Source organism: Heliangelus exortis, chromosome 3 (genome assembly GCF_036169615.1).
Source record: "Heliangelus exortis chromosome 3, bHelExo1.hap1, whole genome shotgun sequence".
NCBI lineage: Eukaryota > Metazoa > Chordata > Aves > Apodiformes > Trochilidae > Heliangelus > Heliangelus exortis.
The window spans coordinates 64,785,711-64,807,467 of NC_092424.1; the positions used below are offsets into that span (position 1 = coordinate 64,785,711).

The 21,757-nt window shown below is 37.8% G+C and overlaps 1 long non-coding RNA gene across 1 annotated transcript in view; it reads right to left on the reverse strand.

Moving 5' to 3' along the window:
• LOC139795541 (uncharacterized) overlaps positions 1–21,757 on the reverse strand; it is a 77,825-nt gene that overhangs the window by 23,528 nt on the left and 32,540 nt on the right. The window contains exon 5 of the long non-coding RNA XR_011725557.1: positions 21,343–21,455. This is a non-coding gene — a long non-coding RNA (uncharacterized lncRNA). The remainder of the gene's footprint in view (positions 1–21,342; positions 21,456–21,757) is intronic.

The following is a 21,757-nucleotide window of genomic DNA, read 5'->3' on the forward strand; positions in this document are numbered from 1 at the left end:
ATTATTATTTATGATAGTGATATAAACAATGGAACAAAAGGGCACTTATCTTAAAATTGGGCACAACATCAAACTAGACAGCAAAGATTCTGGAAGCAGGTTTTTAATTCAAATTATTTTGATAAACTGGAGAAATTATAAATACAATAACAGTCCATAATTACAAGAGTACAGAACTAAATTTAAGAAAGGAAAAAATTGTATGTTAGGCAACAGCTATCTTGAAAGTTGCACTGCAGAAAGAATTCTGAATAAACACATCACAAAAGTGTGTGTTTCTGAAAATCAGACAAATGTACTTTTAAGGAGTATTACTTAAGAGTTTTGTGCACATAGCAAAAGGAAAGGAATCACATCTTTTCACTTAACACTGCTGAAGCTTCTAGTGAAAGATCACCTCCAGACAAAACTGGAGAAAAGAGTAGACTGCAAGTGTAAGAAAGAGTAAAAGTAAGGGGGTTTGTTTGTTTGTTTCTTTTTTAAAACAAACAAACAAACAAACAAAAAACAACTTCTAAAGAAAAGAAAAAAAAAGGGAACAAAAAAAGAATGAGATGTACCATTCCCTACATGCATGTCTAATCAAAAACTCAGGGTAAATGTAAAGAAGAAGCTGTCCTAGTGTCAACACAACATGTTTAAACAGAATAAGTTTTCAGAAAGGCTTCACACCAGAAATTTACCATTTCATCAGTAGCTGCCAAAAGCCATGGAAGTATGTGTAATTCTTCCTCAAAATATGCAAATGGACTAAATGATCTCTTCAAAGTCTATTTCTAGTTTGAATTTTTTTAATAACAAAATCAAGCATTCCCCCATTTCCCCAGCAGGTGACCTACAGTCCTAAAAGGATTCCAACTGAAGTTGGAACAATGCTGAGACCACAGTATAATTCAGTATATCCTATTTTATATTTATTTTTTAATACTGCTTCAGTCTTAATGCATGATGGGCATCAGCAGCTTCACTAGAAAAATAAAAATTATTTACTCTTTCACCTGACTGAGAGATGATCTCAGATTAAAGTTGTTCTTTGCATTTCTCCTCCTAGGAAGTTTGCATGACAGAGTTTCTACTCTTAATGCTAGGCTGGGCTTTAACTGTCTCTAAAAAGAACACAAATAAATAATCATCCACACCACACCACACACATTTCATTCAAAAGACAATGAAGTGCTAGTTCTGGACAGAAGAAACAAAGCTTTTAGCTGACTGTGTCTTTCTGCATCCAAAATCTTAAATTATTAAAATACATGCACTTCACCACAAAATTACTAACACCAGAAGCTGTGTTATCCAGTTGTGAGCATCAGCTGGGATCCTCAAACCCAATAGCAGGAGCTGTTCCTTCATGGTCTGTGAAAAGACCACCCTTGCCCAACACCAGCTCAAGCTTTAAGAAACAGACTGGAACATCTGAATCCCCTGGAGACTGGTAACTAACTGCATGATCCCTCTGTTTTCTGATGGTCTCTGAAGTACCCATAGCTTAGCAAGTAAAACTCCACAAAATAAAACAGGCTGAGTGAAGTCATCAGAGATATTTGCTTAAATGCCTCAGGTTTTAAAAAGAAAACAGGAATGGCTGCAACTGTTCTTTTCTCTGTCAACATTATCAAGGAAAGGTACATTCAAAGAAAAAACACTAAGAACACTCCTACACTGGTTCACCAAAATACATTTCCCTTGTCCCATCCCTTAGCAACACAAAAGATACTACTTCTCTGTACCATGGTGTCTCCATTTTCTGGGGAAAACAATAAAAAGAAATGGTGACATTGCACTAAAAGAATGTGTTAGAAAGGCAGATAAGATCATTCCATTAATTCACCCACATACTTCACACAATCACTTTAGAGAAGTCCCTTGTCAACAGTCAGCACTGTGGGATAATTTTTTTTTAATCTATAATTAATCTCAAATAAGCCACTGTTTCAGAGAAAAAGTATCCAAAGCGCTGATCAGACAATTATTTTGTTCATATTTGAGTAGCTGGGCAAAAATTAGCTTTTTTTGCAAACCAGAATGCATATTTTTATGGTGTAATTCCACATCATCAATGAATATTTATCTTTGAAAGAATAACTGGGCAGAGAATAGGAGCGAAGTATCAAAAATAAAGTGGAAAAATCTTGCTTAATAAATATATATATATATATATACACAAGTAATTTGCAGCTCTAGAGAAAATGAGAACCACTTCTATTTTCCTAGCCTTCTCCCTGAGGATTGTCTTGGTGTTCCATTTTTATGTATGATCTGTTTATTCATAATTTCCCTTATTTATTTTTTAAACTATTTTATAATTCCTCTCTTTGTGCTTTGACAAACAGCTATCAGCATAATAGTGTTTGGAACCGAGTGAATGCCTGGGAGCAGATGCTTGAAATGAAATTTAGGCAACCTAAAAAAGGAGAACAGTATCTTGGCCACACTATTAGTCATGTAATTCTTTCTTGCCACCAGAGCCATGATTTCACTGGCTTTTTTTTTTTTTTTTTTTTTTTTTGGTTGGTTTGGTTTTGGTTGTTTTTTTTTCATGCAGAAGTGTTGGCTATAGGGAGTGGTACAATGGGGTGAAACACTGTGACCCTAACACAAGGACATCAGGATACAACTCAAGCTGTAAGTAGCTCACACCAATCCAAAGTGCTGCAAGAGGTTTTTGTTTCCTGATCACTTCAGTTAATTTTGATTCCTGTGCTGCATGACTATGCCCTGCTTATACTGCAACAAAGCTTTTCACTGGACACTGCAAAAGAATGAACTTAAAACTTTCATATTTTACTTTAGTCTGCCAGTGTCTCTCATTTACTTTCACATGTGCTGGAATCTGCCATGCTTTTCCTTTTCTTCTCCCATTTTCACTTCTGAACAAAACTGATAAAGGAATATCAATGTCTGCTTACTATAAAATACATGTGCAGTTGAAAACATTCCTCCTTTAATCTTTCACCTGCTTTTAAGCAGAAAAGAGAGATTTTTTCAATGTCTTGAATAACATTTGTTCACTTGGATACTATGAAGGCAGCTCATCTCACTAGGAATCTTGTTATATAGAGCTCCTGTGTCCTGAGAGTTTTTATGGTGAAGGCACAGAGAACAAAAAAAGGTTTTGTGTTGCCATGGTCCATTTAGGACAAATCAGCAATGAAAACAAGCCATTATTTAAGATGACCAGGAGAACATCAAAAAAGTTTAGCCACTTCAGCATTTGTGGCCTATTTGATGCTGCAAAGAGCTGATCTAGTTGCTTCTTGTCTAGAGGTAGGCTCATGTCACTGCTTTCTTCCATATAACACTGGTGCATCTCAATAATTTTAGGAAGGAAGTAAGCACATGTAGCAACAGTTTGTAGCTGGTGCTCCTGGTTTTGCAATTTGGAGTAAGTTGCAGCATCAAGAAGCTGCAGCTCTAAAAATAGCAGCAGTAATGAGAGGCTGCTAAATTGGCTAAAATTTGTACAGTGTCCAAGTGAAACTATGGATTTCCTTGAATTTTATTGAAACTATTTGGCACAAATTACCTAAATCAGCTTAATTCAGTTTATATCCACCCATTTTGCAGTCAGTGAATGCATTCTTGGCCATATACCAAAAAAAAAAAAAAAAAAAAAAAAAAAAAAAAAAAAATCTATTTATAAGAAAAAAGTAAATAAAACAAACAAATGAGAATATGAATTGCTTGATACACAATTCTAGTAAGTAAAGACATGAACAAAAGAAAAAGATGTTTTTTTTCTGTTTCCTACATATGATCTTCTGCACCTAAGAATCCAGACAGACTTCTAGCAACCACATGATGCAGAAAGGAAATTAAATTGGGCATGGTAGAAATTGGAATGTGAGACCATCATTGCCACTTTTCTTAATTTACAGAAGGCTGAAAATGGTCTGCCTGAAGTTCTGTAAAACTCAATTGAATCATAAACCAGATCCCAAACCTGGGCACATCCAGGCCTGTCTGTCCCTGCCTGGTCCCCTTGTGCTTCCCTGACCCTGCCCATGGCCCAGAATGCCACTTCAGGCCAATTGTCCCCTTTTCCAGCATAATGTCACAACAGTGCTTGTCTAGAAGTAGGCTCATGTCACTGCTTTCTTCCATATAACACTGGTGCATCTCAATAATTTTAGGAAGGAAGTAAGCACATGTAGCAACAGTTTGTAGCTACTGCTTCTCATCTGATCTCCTGGATGTGCATGGACCTCCACTGTGAGCAGTCATGTCTCTGGTGTTTCAGTAAATTATTGTTTGTAAAGCTGAGCAAGTACTTCTCTGTAAACAGGACACAGAAAGATCCCTTACTCAATAGGTATTTATAAACAGCTCGATTTCATACACTACAAGAACTGATGTGTAAAATGGGAACAGGGCTGAAGAGAAAAGGCAGATCTGATGCCACTACAGCTTTTGCTAATGGAATCCACATTGACAATCCAGGCAAATCACTAAATAAACTGAAACTAAAGTCTACATCCTACACTTAAAGGGAGTTTCCCCATGACAAGGCTGAGTCAACTGGGCTACAAAGCTTTTTAGAATAATGGTTGTTCATGTCATTATTGTAAATTAAAGAAAAAAAAATGGAAGAAAAAAGAAAAAAGAAAGAGAAGAAAAGAAAAGAGAAGAAAAGAAAAGAAAAGAAAAGAAGAGAAAAGAAGAGAAAAGAAGAGAAAAGAAAAGAAAAGAAAAGAAAAGAAAAGAAAAGAAAAGAAAAGAAAAGAAAAGAAAAGAAAAGAAAAGAAAAGAAAAGAAAAGAAAAGAAAAGAAAAGAAAAGAAAAGAAAAGAAAAGAAAAGAAAAGAAAAGAAAAGAAAAGAAAAGAAAAGAAGAGAAAAGAAGAGAAAAGAAGAGAAGAGAAAAGAAGAGAAAAGAAGAGAAAAGAAGAGAAAAGAAGAGAAAAGAAGAGAAAAGAAAAGAAAAGAAAAGAAAAGAAAAGAAAAGAAAAGAAAAGAAAAGAAAAGAAAAGAAAAGAAAAGAAAAGAAAAGAAAAGAAAAGAAAAGAAAAGAAAAGAAAAGAAAAGAAAAGAAAAGAAAAGAAAAGAAAAGAAAGACTACTAGCAACTGGTTTGTTTTTTTTTAGAGCACTAGAATCATGCCAAAAAGAATTATAATATTGGTTTATCGCTTTGGGATACTTTTGAATTTTTATTTTAAGTGCAATTGCTTTAAAGAAAAATGAAGTGTTTCTTATTGTACGACTAAAGGTACTGAAAGATATAATTATTTGCCTGCCTCGGCAATTTTGTTCTACAAAAGGTACAGTTTTGCAGTTTCTACTTAAGCTCCCCTTTTATGTTGTTCTCTTCCCACTTCATCTCCCCCCTACCCCCATATTACTCCACAATACTATTTGACCCTCCTCCAGGTCCAGGAGACAGATTTTGATACAATGATACTTTTCCTTTCCTCCTGGTACCTTGTTTCTTTTTGCTCTTATTTCCCTTCCTTTCCTTAAAGCCCCTCCCTCTAGGCTTGAGCATAATTTCCAGCTCCATTCTCTGATTCTTTATTTGTTTCTTCTTTCTCTCTCCAGGGTTTCTTTTTCCCTTCCTAGAACTGGCACCAGAGAGCATTAACAGTCAAGGGATTACTAAGTGTAAAATTCTTCATCAGCCACCTCCTACCCATAGAGAAAACAAGGGAATCCACAGATATCGCCCCTTCCTTTTACTAGAGAGAAAATCTTTTGTTCCCCCAAAGGCAAAGCAAGAACATTTGCTTGGAAACCATGGATTTCACCATCTTAAATGCTGCTGATATTTCTCCTGCTTGCAATAACACCAGGAGTCCCAGAAATTTATTCTGAAGTAAGGGTGACACCTTCCAACTATCCTACTGCAGAATCCTTGTTTTACTGCCTCTGAGGAAAGTGAGTTACAGTACCTATAAGCAAGAATATTATTTTTTTTTTAGGTGAGAGATGTTGTCTAAATGCTTCAGGGGAGAGAATGAATAAAGGTGGGGGGCACAAACCCTCACCCCTTTCTAAAACACTGCAGTACTGTAGTTTTGGGCATATCAGTAACTGATCACACACAAGACCACTGTGTGGGCACTCACAGCCCCAACTTTCAGCTAAGGATGTCCAAATCCACCTCCCCATGAAGTGCCTAATCACAGTGCAGGAGGTTAGTCCAGCCTCAAAAGTACTGATCAGCTTCATTTCTGTGAAATTCCTAAAAGTCCATTTGCCAGAGAGACCCCCTGCTTTAAAGCACAGGAGGGGAGATGTGTGTTTTAATTGCTGGTCTGACCTCGCAGACAAACTTACGCCGTCTTCTCTCCAGAGAGCACTGCACCATGAGAAAACAGAAATATTCTCATTTACTTCCCACTTCAGCACTGAAAGTGCAAGACTTTCTACTGACTTGGGGCTTGAATAAGCTTCTGTGTAATTATATTACATTACTTTATAATACTGTTATACTTTTATATTCTATACTATAATTATAGAGAATAGAATTAATTGTATGCAAATGTTTTAGCACATAATTAATAAGATTTATCAAGCATTCTTCCAAGTAAAATTACATTAAAAAAATGTAATTTGGTAAGGATGCAGCATGACATATTTGTTTTGTAAAGCCTGAACAGAGTGTTAGGGCTTGTGTGTTAGACTGTAGTGACAGGTTTTTTGAAAACCTGAACGGAGTGTTAGGAGGTCTGGATTGTAACAACCATCCTTATGGTACTTAAAGCAATACCCCAAGAGTCCACTTAAAAGAGCACATGCACAATCATTCTCACTTAGCCAAGGTCATTGCTGAAAGAAGCCTGTTCTCAAGTGCTGCCTTAAAGCAGAGTTTTCTTTGCACCAGACCTTAATTAAGCTCTTCATGTCTGTGCATATCTGCCTACAAACCAGTACAACATATTGCCCTCCCTATGCTTAATCTTGAGCAGTCTACAGTCTTAGAAATATCAGAAATAGATCTGTCATATTGGTCTCTAATATTAAGAAACTAAAGTATTGCATATTCCTATAGTGCTTTAATTTGTATCTCAGAGTTCTTCTACTGTGTCTTACTGTTGTTCCTCTACTTGCTGCTATCAGACACCAAGTTTTTCAAGGTAGAAACTGATTTTCTATGTGTATTCTGGAAACCAGCAGGCATGATTCTGGTACTTAATACAGATGAACAAATAGAAAAAAAAAAACTAAGAAAAAACCAAAAGGGAACATGCCAGAATGCAATGCCTGACACTTTGCTGCATGGGCATCCTCTGCACACTTCAGTTAATACATGCTTATACCTATCCAGTCCAATGAATTATCCATACTGTAAAAGGAGCCATAACGTTTTGTTCTGGTGATTTAATTTATCTAACAATAATATAAAGTAGCATTTTTTTAAGTAATGGCTGACAAAGTTCTTAAGTAAATCCTTAATGTCAGTTCAGAGAGGCTTAACACTTGTGACAACTGATTAGGAATACTGGCTACAAAGCCTGTGCCAGCAAAACCCAATAATGTGTGACTTGAAGTAAGGATAGAACACACAGGTTTAATCCTGCCGACTTATGTGTATAAATGGGTTCCGCTTATAATTAAATTTCACACTGTTTCTGACAGGAAGTAAAAAAAAACCCTGTCTATTGCTGTTAATATATTTGCCACACCATTTTGGCAGCTTTGATCAGCTTTGTCATTTCAGGCATCCAGTAGTTTTCATATTGATTCAGGCATTAATCAGAACACATTTTTTATTTCAGAATTAGCATACCAAAACTGTTTTGTGAGTTATCATGCTAATATGTTCTATCAAAGACTAAATTAACATTTTACTGCTGTTAACCAGAGGCAATGCTTCATATACAATTCAGATGCTGTTGCCAAACTTTTCACAACACCTGCTGCTTAAATTTGAGGGTGCTTAATATCTGTGGACCTAAAGAAATCTTTTCTGAAAATAACTGGAATAACAAACCCCCTATGGTGCAGTGCCAGTATTCCCAGAGCTAATGAAGCCCCATACTGTTCCTGAGCTCTATTGTACTTCCAGTAATGAGGTAAAGCACAATGTTCCAAATACCACTGTGCAGTATCCCTTCACCAACTTCACCTTCCTTTCATTTTTTTAAACTTCTTTCAGCCTCCAAGGTATTATGGAAAAGAATAGGGACGCAGAAGGGAAGAGGGAACTGGTAACCTGCTGTATCTGAACTGCTTTCATTTCCTGGAGTGAAAGAAAATGAGAAAGTAATAAGACTGTATTTTGCTGTTTTCCACTGTCTTCACATGAAAACTGCTGCCATTCTTTTGAGAGTAACCATTCAATGCCAACAGTCGCCCATGTGTTAGTGTTTTGCTGGCAGAAATCCTGGCTCTCAACCCAGAGGCTTCCTATGGCAAGTCTCACCCTACCTGTAAACACAGAGGTCATGAGTGCAGCTACTACATACCAGGGAGTACTCACCCACTGCCACCCAGGCAAACTTTATTGACTTCTGAGAGATCTGCAGAACCACATTCAGGAGGGTAGCTGAGAAATTGTGCCATCCAAGGTCTGTATCCTCTACAAATACATGGAACCTTTTGCCAGGAATCTGATATTGAGAGTTGAGGGCAGATGGAAGTTTTTACTTTTCTTGTGAGAATGGCTCCTATCCACAACAGGGACTACAGTTTAAGTGCTTAATTTAGACTTAGAATAACTATCATTTAGGCTTTGTACTCTGATTTAAATTTTCATTTAAAATAAAATTTTTATGTATTAAGACCAACAGATACACTCGCCTGTAGACTTCATCACCCTAACATAATTAATTACAAATCAAAAATAATTAAATGTAGATAGTGCCAAACTCAATTACCCAGGAAGTTTGCTTCAAAATTCCCCATCTCCTTTATCACCTGTCAATACTCAAGATCATAAAAAAGACTTTCTCCAAGGTGAGGACATCACCAAATTTTGGCAATGTCACACCAGAGGTACCAAATTCCCCATTCCTAATAGTGTCTTAGACAACAGTGCAAAGAAATACCAACTGCAACAATAAAGACAAAGAACAAGAGCTGGGCTGTTTCTCAGCAATTATCCACATGCCCTCTGAGAGCCACAGGAATCTCGTACAGACCTGAGAGGAACTATGTTCCCATAAAGTTTCTTTCCCCATAAGCAAACTGCCAGAATCCCTGTTAGCCTCCCTCTATAAATGTGAAATGTTTAGCAATAATTTAGTATCTAATGACATAGGATGTGGATGCCACTGTCGGTGTCTTCACAAAGAAGGTCACAGCTCCTTAGCCAAACACCCGTAATTCAAGGCTATCCAGGTTTCTGCTGTGGCATAATTGCCAAATAGCAGCTGGGAGTTTATAATCACATCCTAGCTGTGGGTACTGTTAACTAATGGCAGATATATTTCTTCCTACAGTGGAGCTAAGATTACTTCCTCTGTCTCCTCTGGCTACTTTCCCAACCTGTCATCACAATCTCAGTTAATCGGAGCTGAGCCTCAGCCAACTAATTCGTCTCTCTGCTGTGCTCTTCTTTGCAAACTGAGGTGTTGTGTCATCCATCGTGGGTGGAGGATATAGATTCATACGTGTGCTCTTTATCAATAGGCTAAAAATAACCAGATACCATCCTTCCTAAGGGTGGGATCCATTAATTTTAACTTTTAGCCACCTGAAGTCCAATCTGGCCTCCCATACCTCCACACAAAGTCAGAAAACCAGTATCAAATAAATCCAGAATGCAACAACCCAAACACTTGCTTGGTTCTTCAAAGAGATATTAAAACAAGAATTCTTTTTTTACAATGAGTAAATTATGTATTTGAAAAATTTAGTTTTCACTTATAAATATTTCATATTCAGAGTTTGCTACTTTTAGTAGGTACTCTTTTTTGGAATACAGACAGCATATAAGCCTCAATAAAAGGTGAACTTCTCACCTGTGTTGGTTTAACAATTCAAGAAGAGACCTTGCTATTTAAACAATGTATTTAGGCTTATAGCATCTGAGTTCTGCAATGAAGAATTTGACAATTTTAGCACGGGTTACTCACGTGGGGAAGTTCTTTCTAGCTTTCAGATGCACTGAAAACACATTAATGTTTTCCTTCCCTGCCAAAATTCCCCCACCCGCCCAAGAGCAAGCAACTGGTACTAACAGCAAGAAAAAAGAATTAAGAGAAAACTTTATTCATAATATTTTAGCAACCCTACTTCTGAGCGTTACAGCAAGATTTCCTGAAGAGTTAGTGCCTCACAATGTAAGAGAAAAGAGAAAAAAAGAAAAAAGAATAAAAAAACCCCAAACCAAAACAAAAAAACAAACTAAAAAACAGAAAAAAAAAAGGAAATCTATTCCCTAACATACATAGCTGTTTCTCTTATAATTTCAGGAAACACATCTAACCTGCACAGAGAATTCTGAAGATTTTACTGCCCACTCTCTGTACCTTTGGGAGCACAACCACCATTGAATCGCTGGGTTTACATGTTTTCCAGCACAGGTAACAGGATCACTATTGATCTAGCACACTGCAATTGCCACTCATTTATGAAACAAGCACAAAATACTACTACAGGTCTTCATATGTAAGATACACAACACACAGGGGATCAGTAACAGAGTGTGGAGTATTTGATTAAGGAGCCACTAGCCAAGGTTGCTTACTCCATCATTAGTGTGAAACAAAACCTTGTAGTAGTTCAATAATCTCTGCATCAGCTCATCACCCACAGTGCAAGGCAGCTTGCTGAAGAAACTAAGCCCAGAGACATGCTTCTTTTCAGCCTACAAGCTGCTGTGCTTTCAAAGCTGTCCTGTTTTCTGAAGAAATGCTGTCTTACATCAAGACACTTAAAACAATAAAGCAATTCTCAGGGAGTCACAATAGTTAACCCATTGGTAGTTTCAGGTGAGGATATTTAAAAAGCCTTTCTTTAACCAGGACAGCAAATATTACCTAGTACTCCTTGAAGAGGGTAAACAGGCTCCTCTGAAGGCCAACTGAAGGTTCTGAAACACAAGTGATTTGACTTGGCCCCTAAGAAGCCTGTTGATTGTAAGTCAGCTTTTCTAAAGCACCCAGCAAGCCTGACCTTTACTGGGTTTCATTCCCTTTCTACAGCTCCTGTCTCCAAAAAGGGGAAAAACTACTACCTCAGATTGATGGCAGCAAGTCCTCTCCTAGGGACTAAGGAAGGGAACAGCAGATGTAATTACTGAGAACAACTTGGTTCATTTTCCCCCCTCTTACACAGGACCTAAGTCAATGACTGCAATTAGAGGTTGTTAGCTGTTCCCTGACTAGTATCAGCTGTAGTAACCAGCAGCTGCAGCTGTTTTGTACTCCATTACACAGGAGAAACTTGAGCCTCTGCAAGTAATAAATCAAGAGAATTTAGTTTTGATTTTATGTTTATCCTGTTTTCTTTAGTCTCTAATAGTATTTTGATCCCTTTTTAACAATCCTATCTTTCTTTCACCACAGTATTCACTTTGATAAACTGCTGCAGACATACTAAAATTTAATTTCAAAAATACCCTTTTTTTCACAAATCTGCCATCTCTAGACAATTACTGTATCTCCTCTAAGCAGCTAATATTTAGGTGATAATCCCATTCAATCACCAATATGTCTCCTACAATTTTTGTTTCACTTGTCTTCCTGTGGCAGCAGAGCTTGGGGGAAGGGGGAGCTGTGGGATGTGTTTACAGTAAGAACAAGCTGTAATTACTAGTTGTAAATATAAGAGCTGGAAGAAACATTAGTTAAACCTTTATGTTATCTAACACTGTAAACATTTGAAGACTGTAATGACAGCTTGTTCTCATTCCCCTGCTTGCAGAAATTGGACAGCTTCTGGCTGCTAACAATTAGCAGGTCCCAGCACTTTGCAAGAATGTGGCTGCCAGTGACCCTGTGTTCAAGACAGAAGCAGAGTGCATCTGAGTATCTGTCCTCAACTCTTACAAACATAATGACACCATGGGTTGCCAAAACTCCCAGTCTGGCACTTCACTGAGCAACAGTTTGCAATAACAATAACAACGATGACACTGATATATCTTTATAACACTATAATATGCTTATAATAAGGAGAACTGTTTCTAGCTGGAGAATGTAGGGTACAGAAGAACAAGACATTTTTCAACTTTATTTCTTTATTCAGTAACCAACACCTAAACTACGGAGACAAAAGTAGGGAAAAATTTCATAGATTTTATAAAAAGCATGATGATTTTTTTTTTAAGAATTGTTGGAAGTGAAAGAAGAAATGTATCAATCGATTTTTTTTAACACTCTAAATAACTAAAGGATAAGTGATGAAATACAGGACTGGGTGGCTTCTGCGTCTTCTTTAAGCCACTTCTTAGCTGCCTGATAACCTACAAATAAACAATCTAACCTTACATCTTTCAGGTAAAGTGTTTTACTTTGCCTTTACTCTGAACATTTTCACTATTTAAGCTTATACTTCATATCTTACTGTTTCCTTCAAAAATTCAACTGAAATGTTTTGATGGAGATAGGCTGCCTCCTTCAAGTATTTCTGTGACCCTCCATATTTTGGATGAGATACTTAGATCTGGAAAAGTTACAATTAGCCTAAGCAACTGCTACTACAGCTGGTTTTCCTCAGTACCTCAGATAATCTGTTGCATTGCTCTATGTTGCAAGATGTGATATCACACTAAATGATGAAAATTTACAAAGAAATCCCAGTAAATATATAACAGAATTTTCCTTCTTCTAGAGATTAGATTTGGCTGCTCTAACTCACCCCCATTTCAACTCACACAGGAATTTAGCCATGAAGCAGATATGAGTAGAAAGAAAATGGCTTTCACAATAGTTAACTTCTACAATCAGGGTCTTGGTATTCACTTCCCAGAGCCTCTAGTCAAACACAATGTGATGCTATTTTACATAAAGGCATTTGAGAAGATTTTGAGCTATTTTTAATCCCAAAAAAACAGATGCATTTAAATAAGCTGTTTATTAATTTCAATTGGATTTGTTCGTTCCCATCTGCTCTACAGAAGTCTTTGATTTCTGAATTAGGGGAAAGAAACAACACATTTACAACCAACTTAAGTCCTGCCTCCTGCTTCCTCATTCAAAAGAAACAAGAGTAAGTTCTCTTTCCTGCCATACTGATATGCATTCAGTTCTTTGAAACAAACAGGATTCTTTGAGCATGCCAAAGCATTTCAGTCAGATGGCAAAATCCTTGCAACAGTTTGGACTGCATTTCAGGATATCTGCCAGAGTTAAAACTCAAAACACTACAACTCATAAAACAGTTTTAAAAGCAACTGTTTCATTTTTATTCCTTTTATACTTAACAACTATCGTACAGTAAAGTTTCTTTCATTTTGGTTTTATTAATTCTTGTCAAGAAATATCAAATTCATTAGGAAAAAGTTTCAATAATTTTCAAGTTATTTGACAATTCAGATCACATCAAAAGTTTTGGAGGAAGGAATAGTCTCACATGTGGTGAAGTGGTGGAGTTAGCATGATAGCTCCTATGTCTGGAAATCTAGGTTCATTTCTTTCTGGAAATCTGACTCCAGATGTCATCATCAAGTATTTTAAGTAGTGAATTTTGTTTAAGCCCAAGCAGGTCTGAGCTCTTTGTCTATCTCTTAACTGCTTCCATTACACATTACCAAGGATAATTTGGAGGAGGTGATTCTTACTCCTTTTTGGAGCTATGAGAAATGAGTCACTAGCCCAAAAAAGGATCCTCCAGGACAGCAGGAAGGAGCCACCACCCACAGAGTTTACTTGGTGGTCCTGAAGATGATGATATTCAGTTATCTCTAGGTAATGACTTGTGAACAATCTTAGGGTCTTGGGAAAAGGCACACAAAGTAACCAAAATTCCCTCTGGCACACAGGAAGCTAAACCTCCATATCTCATATTCTAGTTCCCAATAATGTTACATTTTTTGTAAAAATAAAGGTGAACATATATCACAGAACAGTTAAAAATTTTATACCTCCGAATAAAGAAGCTGACAGAGAACACTTGCCTGTGAAAGCTAATAGTGTGCAGAGGAAAAGAGAATGAAATATTCTTTGCTTTAGATTTGTAATAAAACTTTCAGTGCTTCACAGTTCCTCTGGTAGCTCTTCATAGCCTCTCAGAGGAGCTGTGACTCATCAGCTGAAGGATGCTAGTCTGGATTAATGGCATTCACCTAGAACTTTTTGAGCTTTGGGCATCCATAACAGAAGCAGAGAATGTTACAACTCTGCATGTCTCAGCATTATTCCACACTCCTAGGAGTGAAATGGCTTTGCTGGAAAGCAGGGCAGATGTGATTATGAAACACATTCACATCTAGCTATTCCTCTGTTCTACACAAATTACTCACGGTTAAAGTTTCATGTTAATAGCATAGAGGAGTAGCAAGGGACACAATGCAATGACAGACACTAATAAAGCAAGGCATCTCTGAGCCTTCTGCCTCCCTGTGTTACCAGTTCCACGCTTTAGCCAGCTGCACATCCTAAATTTTATAACAATGTAAACCCAAAACCCCTAATTGGGAACACTCTGGCTAAGGTAGACATGAATCAAGAAGGCTTGTGATAACATTGAAGAAGAAACAAGGGAAAGCCACTTTCGGCATGAGCTCTGCAGAACATTTTTAAGTGAGTTTCTGGGTTGTGTGTGTTCTTACCAGATCTTTGTGTTAAAGAAAAAAACTTTGTGTTAAAAAAATGTGGAACATGTAGGGAAGGGAAATAATGTCAGAAACACTCCTAAGAGCTTTAATTTGCTTTGAAGGAAAAAACATGTCTTCAAAAAGATCTGGAAAGTCTAAAATATGATATTGCAATGTCAGAACTATGACATTTGTAGCATTGTTGATGTGAATCAATATCAGAGTGACACAATGTCAGTACAAGCTATCCTGCTATGACAACAAACACAACAGGAAATTTAAGACCTAATTATGTTGTTTGCAGAAAGGGAAGCCTGAAGCAAGAGGTACAAAGAAAAGGTGAGTTAGTGCTGTGTCAGTAAATCTGAGGCCTAAATCAAGTAGACAAAGAAACATAAACCCATAAAAAATACATTACTTGGGGCCTCTTCCTCCTTTGAATAGCATCCACAGCAATAAATAGCACCAATTCCCTATCCAGACAGAACAGTGTTCACCACAGGAAGGGAGAAGATAAAAAAGAAGGTGGGTCTATAACTCACCTCTGGCAGGCCAGATTCTAAGACTTCCAGAGTCTCTGACGCAGACATAAATCAGAGCCTTATGGCATGAGTACTTCCAACTGGGGAGATCTGCTGACTTAATAGTACATTCATATGGCCAAAAGAGGCTATAGAAGAATGAAGAATCAGACCTGTAATGTGCTAATAATACGGGATGAAGTGAGAGTTAAGACTCGCACGTAATATAAAAAGCTTTTATGTAATAGGTAGCTCATTCTGCTGAAGAGGAAAGTTTCAGCCAGAAAGAGCAAATGAGTCCTTTCCTCATTAAGACCTATGCTCTGAAAGGTCTCTGGACTTAGAGCTGTGTCTGTATGGCTCACACCCAAATGCAGCTCACATGCTCTGATTATCCATGCACTGGTACAGGAGCTTTGCTCAGAGCCAAGTATACAGCATGGTTGAAAAACAAGAGGCCACAGATGGATTTAGATGGGAATACTAGTCTTACCTGAAGTGCTACCACAAAAAGGAGAACATGACCCACAAGATCAGAAACCAGCATTAGCTGTAACATTAAAATTTTGAAAATTAAAAAATTCTTTATAAAAATGCCTGCACTGCATAGGTGTTAGTGGATCAGGATCTATTTGACTTGAAGAAAAAGGCAAGAAGCCTGCTGGAGTAAAAAACTAAGACACAGTCTAAATGTTACATACCAGACAATCATTTAAGGAAATTAAAAAACTGTTGGAAGGAAGTGCTAAATGGAAGACTACAACATACACATTTTACTTGATTCATTTTAATTGTGGAGTTTCCTAACTAACTGAAAGGGAACTTTATATAAAGACTAAGTAAATGGTTGCAGGAATATTATGAAGCTGAATAACCAAACCAACATGGACTTTGTTTCGCGTATCCAAACAAAAATAAATTTTAATGTTACCTCGGACTGTAACAGAGATCTCCTGTAAAGCACTGAAATAAAAAAAAAATCTATAAAATCATTTACTACCTATGCAAACTTAATTAAGCTATATTGAACAATCTGCACTAAAGTAAACAGTTCAGGCCTTGGGCTCAAAATGTACAGCCAAGTTCCTATTATATCTCCACAGGGTTCTTTTTACTTTCCCTTTCCTTCTATCTCCTGATATGCATCCTCAGCAACATGTAGCTTGATTTTTCACTTGGAAACCTAAATTTGGGAATTTTACAAATGGAAAAAACAATACCACAGTCCATTCTACAAGAAATCTAAAAGAACATTTCTTGATGCAAAAGCCCTCCCCAATTTTCTCTTATTGCCCTGCTGGGCTTCTGCTTTGTAAAACATTCCTGTTCATACAGGCATTTTGAGGGGGGAATAGTACAAAAAAGAGAAAGACAAATTAGGGCAGTTTCTTCATATGATATGCCCAAAGGAGACACTAGCAACGAAATAAACTACAACTTATCAAGTCATACTGCTGTATTATATACCACTCATTGCCTCCACTTGTAGGAGAGGTCTGAATTGCAAGACATAATGCTTATATGGCTATTCTCATTCTCCAAGCAATCCATAGCAAAATTTATTTCTAAGGTGTAAAATGAGGATGTGCAAGGTGCAACAAGACTTTCTTAAGAGGGCCAGATGTTGACCTTGTCTGTTCTTGAATGGTTTCTAAGTTCAGGAACTTAGTTCTGAAAGGTAAGGGTACTCCTCCAGTCTCTGAATTTCTGCCTGAAGCCTCAGGTCTAGGATTCAACAAATGATCAACTATTGCCCTTTAATGGAAGCAAAACACAGTCTAAGTGATTGTAAAACCTTTGAGCTGCTGTACATGCACATAGGTGGTACAAGGCACCCAAAAGTCTGACCTAGAAATCCATCTATTCTGAGGCCTTTTTAAATCCTTTGTTCTCTCTGTTTGGAGCAGAACTTGGAGAAAATAGAAGCTTTTTCCTTCTTTTTTTTAAAAAGTCTCTACACTGTTTAAGTATCACACAGTGAAGTACCTGAAAAACCTCTGCTGAAACTCTGAAGGAGGAAAAAGGAAGAAGGAAAGAAGGAAGGAGAAAGTCAGCTCACTTCCACAGTCTCTGAAAAAGAGAAGCAAGGTGGGATTAAAGCCTCAGATGAGACAGTTCAGACACAAAGCACAAGTGACAGACTGAACAGGTTCATGACGCATTAGAGCGCTGGCGTCTGCTCTCTGATTTTTGGCAGCTGCTCCTGCAAAGAGCAACCACTTGCCACGGCTTTACTTGCCAATGCAGGGAGCAAATCCCAGCACCTTCACGAGTGTGAAGAGCAGTCTGTCACTCAGCAGCAGGGCTCTGTGGGATACAGCTCTGCAGGGTGGAGGGATAGTGCTCTACTCTGTCTGCTCTTAGCTCAACTGCACTATTTTCAGGTATCACTCACAAGATAGCTGATAGAAAGAAAAAAAAAACACAAAAACACAAAGGCTTCAGTTCAGCAGTAACAAAGCTGGCAAGTAAGTGCTTACCCTTTGCTTGATTTGATTTTTTCCTTGCTTTTACTATCTGCTTTCTTACCACTGACTTTTGAACCATCAAAATTTGATTGTTCAAATTATCATCACAAGTCAAAATGGGATGAGACTATAAATCTCTCTCATTTTTATCAGTAGGAAGTTAAATGATAGTATCTCATGCAACTTCAACTAAACATACTAAATAGCTGGTAAAATTACATTTCACTACTGCTAAATGGAGCTGGAAACAAAACAGGATGTTGATAGGAATCAGTTACAATTGTAAAATTGATCACTAATTACCAAAAACATCACAGATAATCAACCTAATAACAGCTAATCAAACAAATGTTTGCAGTTAAACAAATAAATCCTTCCTTCCCAGTCCCTACTTTTGAGATGCTGCCAGCTCTGAAGTGTGAATCCACTCACTGGCCATTTACCAGGCCACCTGATTTTAGAGTCCCACCTTGCTCAAACTGTAGACAGACAGGATTTCATAAAATAAAGCCTTCAGCACGGGGGACTCCTGTCACAGCACATTAGCTCCTCAGCTGTACTGGTACAGCTGTCTGAGAGGCTTTGCTCTGAACCAGATCTAGGAACTGATCCAGCTGGAAGTAATCCCATGGATTTTTTTTTTCTTCAAGCCTGAAACGGGGCCAAAAAAAGGGGCAACAAAACTGGTGAAGGGTCTAGAGCACAAGTCCTAGGAGAAGCAATTGGGGGAACTCAGATTGTTTAGCCTGGAAAAAAGGAGGTTGAGGGGAGACCTTATTACCCTTTACAACTGCCTTAAAGGAGGCTGTAGTGAGATGGGTGTTGGTCTCTTCTCCCAAGTAACAAGTGATAGAATTAGAGAAAATGTCCTCAAATTGTGCCAGGAGAGGTTTAGATTGGATATTAGGAAAACTTTGTTCACTTAAAGGGATGCTAAGTATTGGAACAGGCTGCCCAGGGAAGTGATTAAGTCACCATCTCTGGAGGTATTTAAAAGATGTGTAGATGTAGTGCTAAGGGACATGGTTTAGCACTGGACTTGGTAGTGTCAGGTTAACAGTTGGGCTTTTATGTTCTTAAAGTTCTTTTGCAACCAAAAGATTCTATAATGATATTCTATGATCTTTTTCCCTGTCTGGCTCCCAGCAAGAGTGGGAACATGCTAGGAACTGACAGGCCTCCCAGTCTTGCTGCTGGGTACTTTGAAAATGCTAGGCCGCAGCCTAGGAACTTATTTTTTGAGGCTTGTTCCTTTTAAACACTTGTAGATTATGCAAGCAAAAGCAGTCACAGATACCCAACACTTAAAACGTTTCCCAGAATCCATAACATTGGAGTGAAGTGCGTAGCGTAGCCTCAAAGCCAAGCACAAATGTACCTCCTCCCAAGACTAAATTATAAAACATTGATAATGTAATTTTTTTCCCCCTCAATTTCATTTTCCTTTTTCCATTTTCCTCTCTATAGCACCAAGTTTCCAGTAGTCAGGCTCAGGATGTAGGACATTCTGAGCTCTGTCCCTACTTAAAAGAGTATACAAGCACGTTCAATCTACTCTGCCTGTTAGAGCAAAGCATCTTTGCTCAACTTGGAAAAGCTGAGCTGTAACAGATTGTCCCACCCCTCCTCAATCTATCCAGGACACTTCAGTGGAATACCTATAATTAGGAGATGGTCTTGCCTGAGTTCTCAGTGTGCAGCAAACTCCGAGCATGGCCTCGGATGAACAGTAAGTGGAAAGCAGAGGATTTCTAATGTGCAGTTGTGAGGAAATCTCTCTTGAGAACATGTAGTTAACTGATGTTATAGTCGTGCTGAGTTCTATTCTGCTGAGAGCACTTTGTTCCTGCAACATTCAGATATTGCTTCAGGGGACTTTAAATATCATTGCTCGTGGCCCAGATGATCACAGGTATTGAGGCTCGTACAAGAAATGTAAGCTTTCCATAATGCTATTTCACTGAGACACAGATGGAACTGTATGATTTATCCGAAGTCACCCAGGGATACAACAGTAATCAACCTCACCAGGCCTATTCCCAAAAGCACTGCCAGCCCTTATAATAGATGCTGACTATGTACACAGTCAGCACAAGAAGTAGAAACTGATTCCTCCCCTGAATACTATTTATTGTTATGAACAATTCACATGAATAGCAGCTTGTTGTGCAGTTGATGATTCATTGAGGTGTCTTAGTAGATCAGGCTTTCTGTGAAAGGAGTTAAGTCAAGACTGTAACTTGGACTCCAGGTGCAACTTAAGTCTTCACAAGGCTGGTAAGGTGGCAATATTTTGGCTAACTCATAGGCAATTCAAATCCATGATTTCTGAACCACAACTTAACCATTACAGAGGTCTTGTATGTTTCATTGGCATCTGCTCTAAGACTGTTTTTCATTGGCAGTGCAGTCTAGAGAGACTTTGAAGTAAATGGGATTCAGATACCAGCTTGCCCTGTGTACTGCACTCTCAAACATATCTTGTGGAATCTGTAATAGTTTGCTATAGCAAGCAATTCAATGTGTAATGAGTGATGAATGAGCTATAATATTTTACTTCTCTTGGCTAAGTACATGAAGTGGCATGTGTAGTGAGTATATTCCAGAATTTCTTCAAGTATGACCATCGAAACTCCAGTGTTCTTTGCAGGAGGCAAGAGGAAATCAAAATTCCTATGTTGTTTCATAAAACTAGTGCATTCTTTGAAAGGATTTTCACTGCTTTTGCTATTTTGGAGTATTAAGTACAAAGTAGCTTGGCGAAGCTATGCTTAAATGATCTTTTAATATTTGCCATTACATATAACTTGAGGGGAAGAAGGTTGGTTGTGAGAGTCTCCTTGCAGGTACAGCTGTGTTGGAAGATGCACAAGTCAAGGGAGCAGGAGGAACCAGTGACTGGTGACAGGATCTGCCAGGAAACAGACAACCCTACAGGTTCCTTCTGTGTGGTTTATCCATAAACATTTCACTTAGATCTCTGGTATATCACTGACATAATACTGCTGACACCTGCACCTGCTTGTATTGTCAACTCTGTTCTCTCTGTGCCACTTGATTTCCTTTCTGTTACAAAGAGTGGGTTTCTCTACAGGAAGGAATTGCACTTATCTGCCCTAGACAAATAAAGTTAGAGGACTATTGTAATATTATAATACTGATAATTTTAAAAGTAAGCTGTGGTCTGACCAAAATTGTTCTCACATTTTAAGCCAGAGGCTTTTCTTAAATGTCAACATCTTCACTCCCAAGACTAAACAGCTCTAAGAATGAATCACTCTTCTACCCTCCCTTTTAGGTTAACATCATTAGGTTTCCATTAAAAACTTCCATTAGATTTGCATTAAAAACTTAGCTGGTTTGCACCCATAGCAGAAAGCTGTCATCGGGCACTGTCGCTCCTTCCTTTTTTTGAATCTTAATGACCACTTTTCCCTGTTTAGGTCAACATCAAGATGTTGACAATTGAATGGCTTCTGTTTCAATTTCAGCCCAGAATGCTGCCTGGTGGTTATTTGACTGGTCCCTGACATCAACAAAATGCAATCTATTCGAAAACCAAACAACAGAGAAAGTCAGCAGCTGGAGGCGCTAAGTAACAAAGTAAAGAAAGTAAACAAAACCAAACCCACCACAACAGAACAAACAAACAAAAAAAAAAAAAACCCAGCTTTTTTTGGTGTATGTGCACTGTAATGATGCAATTACTCACTAATAGCAGGGTGTATACCTCCCCTGATACCAGAAGCATGAACTTTTTTCTGATTTAAATGGAGAAAATCCTCATCCTCATCTAATCTAATGTGCTGACTCGGCTTTTTCATCCTGCAATTACGATACTGGGAATCAGGCTTTATGCTTGAAAAGTCATCTTGCTATCAACAAAGGACAAAAGAGCAAAAGTGATTGAAATAAAGCTCCATGGTCAGCAGCATTTACTTGTTTACTCTGAATCTGCATATGACCATGTAACTTTACATAATTCCCATATTTTCATGGAAGTAGATTATATGCATTGTCTTGCACACTGAATTACAAAAGCTAGGGCAGGCTGTTCCTTTTCTGGCAATTTATCACACTGATATAATGTAAAGATGCTTTCTCCAATTTGTTTTTCACCATCAACA